This window comes from Rhinopithecus bieti, unplaced genomic scaffold (assembly GCF_001698545.2).
Source record: "Rhinopithecus bieti isolate Rb0 unplaced genomic scaffold, ASM169854v2 scaffold_39386, whole genome shotgun sequence".
In the NCBI taxonomy this organism is placed as follows: domain Eukaryota; kingdom Metazoa; phylum Chordata; class Mammalia; order Primates; family Cercopithecidae; genus Rhinopithecus; species Rhinopithecus bieti.
Window position 1 is genome coordinate 382,697 of NW_016816648.1, and position 5,991 is coordinate 388,687.

The window sequence follows — 5,991 nt, forward strand, 5'->3', positions numbered from 1 at the left end:
CCCCACAGCCACAGAAGCCAACTCATTGAAATAAATCTCTTAAACTACAGTTACGTGTCACATGACAACTTTTTATCAACAAAGGGCTGCATAAAGGACAGCAATTCTATCAGACTGTAACGGAGCTGAAGATTCCTCGTGACATAGTAGTCACCCTAGCATGGTAGCACAATACACTCCTCATGTGTGTGTGGTGATGCTGCTGTAAACAAACCTACCATGCTGCCAGTCATAGGAAAGTCTAGCACCTACGGACATGAGCATGGAAGTACGCAGTGCTTGATGATGGTAATAAACCACAGGGTTACTGGTTTATGTATTTACCATGCTATACTTCCTATTGTTATTTTAGAGTGTATTCCTTCTGCTTATAACAACAAGCTAACTGTAAACAGCCAAAGGTAGGTTCTTCAGGAGGTGTCCTCCTGGGAGCTGGTAGCTCCATGCCCATCATTGCCCCTGAAGGCTTTCCAGTGGGACAAGAGGAGGAAGCAGAAGACAGTGATGTGTGTGATCCTGACTCTGTGTAGGCTGAGGCTAAGGTGTGTGTTTGTGTCTTTTTACTTTTATGTTACTGTGTTTACTAATTTATTTGTTTATTTAATTATTTATTTATTGTTATTACTGAGTCTTAATAGACTTAATCCAGATGAGCTCTCTGGCCTGACCTCTGTATTTGGCGCCTGTCTTCAGCCAGGGACACGTAGGGGATTAAGGTCAGCATCAACTACAAGGCCACGGGGCTGCAGAGTCCCCTGAGGGCAGTGTACTGATGACCCCTTGAGTACTGCATCCTACCTAGGAGGCTGATCAGCCCAGATGACTGACAAGAATCATTGTAGCCTTTATGAAAAGTCTTATAGAGATGAGGGTTGAGGGATATTGAAGTCCAGCCATTGCATTCCTGGGAGAGCTCACTGAGTATCCCAGGTCCTGCTGGGCATTTTCTGCTCCTGTCACAGGTGACCCTCAAAGGCCTTGCTTCAGGAGAGCTCTTTTCATTTCACTTTTCTCGCATGTGGATGTCCAGTTGTTCCAGCACCATTTGTTGAAAAATACTCTTTTCTCCATGTTATTGTCTTTGCTGCTTTCCCAGAGATCAGTTGACTCTATTTAGGTCAGTCTGTTTCTGAGCTCTCTCTTCTGTTCCATTGGTCTCTCGGACTGTTCTTCCACCAGTACTACACTGTCTTGATTCCTGGAGCTTTATTGTAAACCTGGAAGTCAGGTAATGCTCAGTCCTCTCACTCTATTCTCCTATATTGTACTGGCTATTCTGAGTCTCTTGTACTTTCATAAAAAACTTAGAAAAGTTCTTTTTGTCAATATTCATATGACAGTTTGCTGGAATTTTGATTGGGATTGCATTGATTCTATAGATTGAGTTGAGAAGAACCAACATCTTGACAATATTGAGTCTTTCTGTCCATGAACATAGAATATCTCCTCATTGATTTAGTTATTATGTTTCTTTCATCAGATTTTGTAGTTTTCTCATATAGATCCTGTACATATTTTGTTAAATTTATACTTAAGTTTTTCATTTTGGGGGGTGCTAATGTAAATAACATTGTGTTTTAAATTTCAAATTCCAATTGTTCATTGCTGGTATATAGGAAAGTGATTGGCTTTTGCATACTAACTTTGTTTCATTCAGCCTCATGAAAATCCCTTGTTCTGTGGTTATTTCAGATTTTCTAAATTGATAATCATGTCATCTCCAAACCAACAGTTTTGTTTCTTCCTTCCTAACTTTTCTTTCCTTTTCTTGTCTTACTGTATTAGCTAGGACTTTCAGTACGATGTTGAAAAGCAATGGTGAGAGGGAATGTCCTTGCCTCATTCTTCATCTTCACAAGCAAGCTTCCAGCTTCTCACCCTTAAATATGAAGTTAGCTGTGAGTTTTTGTAGATGATATTCTTTAAAAAAATTTATTTTAGGTTCAGGGGTACATGTGCAAATTTGTGATATAGGTAAATTCATGGATTTTTTTTTTTTTACAGATTATTTCATCAACCAAGTATGAAGCCTAATACCCAACAGAACTAAAGATAAAAACCACATGATCATCTCTATAGATGCAGAAAGGGCTTTCAATAACATTCCACATTCCTTCACATGAAAAACACTTAGTAAGCTAGATATTGAAGGAACATACCTCAAATAATAAGATCCGTCTATGACAAGCCCACAGCCAATATCATACAGCATGGGCAAAGGCTGGAAGCATTTCCCTTGAAAACTGGCACAAGACAAGGATGCCCTCTCTCACCACTCCTATTTTCCATAGTACTGGGAGCCTTGGTCAGAGCAATCAGAAGAGAGAAGGAAATAAAAGACACCCAAATAGGAAGAGAGGAAGTCAAAGTACCCCTTTCCTCAGATGATGCGATTCCATATCTAGAAAACCCCATAGTCTCAGCCCAAAAGCTCCTTCAACTGCTGAACAACTTCAGCAAAGTTTCAGGACAGAAAATCAACATACAGTAATCACCAGCATTCCTACACACCAACAACATGCAAGCCAAGAGCCAAGTCAGGAAGGCAATCCTAGTCACAACTGCCACAGAAATAATAAAATAATGCTGGGCATGGTGGCTCACGCCTGTAATCCCAGCACTTTGGAAGGCTGAGGCAGGTGGATCACGAGGTCAGGTGATCGAGACCACCCTGGCTAACATGGTGAAACCCCATCTCCACTAAAAATACAAAAAATTAGCCGAGCGTGGTGGCGGGCGCCTGTAGTCTCAGCTACTCGGGAGGCTGAGGCAGGAGAATGGCGTGAACTCGGGAGGCGGAGGTTGCAGTGAGCCAAGATTAAGCCACTGCACTCCAGTCTGGGAGACAGAGCAAGACTCCGTCTCAAAAAATAAAAAAATAATAAAATAAATAAAATAACTAGGAATATGGCTAACTGAGGGGCCTGAAGATCTCAACAGTGAGGATTACAAAACACCACTCAAATCCATCAGAGATGACACAAACAAATGGAAAAACACTCTATGTCTTGGTTTTAATGAGAAAGTTTAAAAGTAAAAGAAAATACAGAAAAGCTTATAAACTAAGAATATAAAGAAAGAAAATATTTTTTCTTCTTAATTTTCTTAGTCTATAAGCTTTTAGACTAAAGCTGTGCAGTATTTGTGGTTTAAGCTATAAGTATATTACAAAGGAGTAAAATGTTAAGAAATTTAAAAGTTAATAAGGTAAAAAAGTTACAGCAAGCAAGGGCTGATGTATTCTTGAAAAAGCAATGGTTTTGATAAATGGAGTGCGGCCTAAGTGCCCAGTGTTCCTGAAGTCTACGGGCGTGTGCAGTAACACCCCAGGCTTTCACAGTCACTCCCCACCCACCCTGTGACTCTCTCAGAGCCCCTTCTTGTCCTACCAGCTTCATTCACGATGAGCGCCCTGTACAGGTGTACCCTTTGCTATATTTTATATTGTATTTTTATTGTAACTTTTCTATTCTTAGATACACAAATACTCACCATGGTATTATAATTGCCTGCTATTCAGTACGGTAACATGCTGTATAGGTTTGTAGCCCAGGAGCCATAGACAACGCCATAGCTATGCCATCTAGCCTAGGTGTGTAGTGTAGTAGGTTGTACCATCTAGGTTTGTGTGAGTTCACTCTATGTGTGCACAATGATGAAATCGCCTAATGAGACGTTTCTAGAATATATCCCTTTCACCAAGGGACACATGACTGTAGATCTGTTTGTGTGTGTGTGTGTGTGTGTGTGCTTGTGTTTGGGTGTATCTGTATGTGGTACATGTGTATATATATATATGTATTATATATGTACAGATAGTAGATGTTGTATCGATATGGAGATCTACCTACTGGCCCTGTTCTCTGGAGAACCCTGACCATACATAATGGCTGACCAGATGCTGCGGGCCATCTGCATGCACAGTCCATGCTGTGTGTGTGTGTGTGTGTCTGTGTGCATGTTTGGGTGTATCTGCATGTGGTACATATGTATAGATAGTAGATGATATATAGCTATAGAGACAGATGCCATCCCTACTGGCCCTATTCTTTGGGGAACCCTGAATGGATGCTTTGGGCCATCTGCATACATAGTCCATGCTCTCTTCATCTTCTGGTTCAACACATGCCGTGCACACATCTCATACACTTTCCTCATCTTACTCTAAGGCAGCTCATCACCACACATGTGTGGCTCAGTATTTCACTCACCAGACCTCTGCCTTTACTGCTCGGGCTTCCTGGGTCTTGAATGTAGTTTCTGTACTAAAAAACTAAGATCCTAATTGGGTGGAATTGTATCTGGGACTTGATGGCTTCTCCTTGGACGGGTTTGTATTGAGGTTAAGTATGCGGCCACCCACAGCATTTGAGGTTGCGGTGTGCCCTGCAAAGACATTTAGAGGAGCTTGCTGTTTGGCTAACAAAAGGCCATATAATGAATGAATCAAAACTTTAGGAAATCATGAGAACCTAAATAGAGTTCAACAGTTTTATAACTGAGCTAAAGCTATTTCTACAGAGGCAGCTGAGAAACCGGTTTGAACTGTTTGGATACCATTTCCTGACGTGGGGAAACCTGTCTCTATGATGTATTTTGAAATTCGAGGTAAAATATGATGCAGGCTGCTGGTTTATGACTACCCTGTTATTCATCCTTTCATCTGCTCTGAGGATCAACATTTCTGAATTTATTGGATACATATGTCTGAGCTCTCACTCAGTGGGGAACAACACAATTTAAAACTAGGAAACGGGACTGCAGCTTTGGCAGGAGATGGATTCTAGTGTGAGGAATATGCAGACATCATTGGTGTGTTTTAAAGAGATGTACTTAAAGCGGTAGGATTTCAACTTACAGGCTGATAAAGCACAGTGAAGAGTTACCAGAAAGGCTTATCTGAAAACAGTTGGATTTCGCTACAAGCTGGGTAGATTTGCCGGGTCGGTTCTCGTGGCCACTTCGAACTCACTCTGATATTGGAAAGCATCTACAGGGCTGGAACTGTGTGATTCTTATATATTGACTTAATTTTTCAAGTGTGCAAATTAAGAATTTGGGGAGAGCTAAATAAAGAAAGCTCTCGTTTTTCCTCCCAGCTCTGCAATGGGAGTGGAGTCAGCGTTTCTTCTTGCTGTTGAGCTTCGGGACAGGCATCCATCTCTTGCGCTCACACAGTTCTTTCGGTTGAACATCTGCAAAGTGACACAGATTTGAGGGACTGTCACACTTGACTAGAGCCCTCTTGGGTGCTCCTGGAACCTGGAACGAACAAACTCTAAGAGGAGATTGGAGATTGCCCGCATGCCGGGACTCCAGGCCGAATCACTTCAGGTGGCCTCAGAGGGAACACCTGTCCGGTGCTGCCAAGAAATAAACCTTTCAGGGAAAAGGGATTTTGGTCATAATTCAGTCACAATTTATTTTGTTGTATTTTGGCCATTTCATTTGCTTGACAGACTCTTATTCAATGTCCATGTGTAAGCCACTCTTGTTCTAAAGACCAGTGCGCAGGGGCTGGCGGATAAGAAAAAAGAACATTTCTGTCTACAAAAGTCCAAGGTGCCCATGAGGTGTGGAGGGGGGCTTCCTCATTCCACTCAGACATGTCTAGAAGGCAATAGTGGAGGCAACAGTTGGTGGACATGGAGACAGGCAAGGGGCATTCTAGACAAGGGAAGGCAGTGTGTTACTTTCACCAGGTAACTCATGGAAGAACAATCTGAAGTGACATCATCAGTTCCACACCTGTCCATCAAAAGCCTGAGTGATAGACCTGTGAGATGAACCAGGGCTCCTGTACTAACCAGAAGGTCAGTGCAGGGAAAGCATATGCTTCAGAGGCATGAGACTGTGAGTGGGTACCACTGGATGTGGGTCTCCCTAGAGTCAGGAAGCGCGAATTGACACCCCCCAGCCCCCTTACTTGGGANTCTGCATGCACAGTCCTTTGTGTGTGTGTGTGTGTCTGTGTGCATGTTTGGGTGTATC

At 42.3% G+C, this 5,991-nt stretch overlaps 1 long non-coding RNA gene across 1 annotated transcript; it reads left to right on the plus strand.

Annotated features, from left to right (window-relative positions):
• The first annotated feature begins 214 nt into the window (after positions 1–214).
• Positions 215–5,392, plus strand: LOC108517231 (uncharacterized). Its single transcript, XR_001882048.1, has 3 exons — positions 215–288; positions 396–542; positions 5,100–5,392. It is a non-coding gene; the product is annotated as an uncharacterized LOC108517231 (long non-coding RNA).
• The last annotated feature ends 599 nt before the right edge of the window (positions 5,393–5,991 follow it).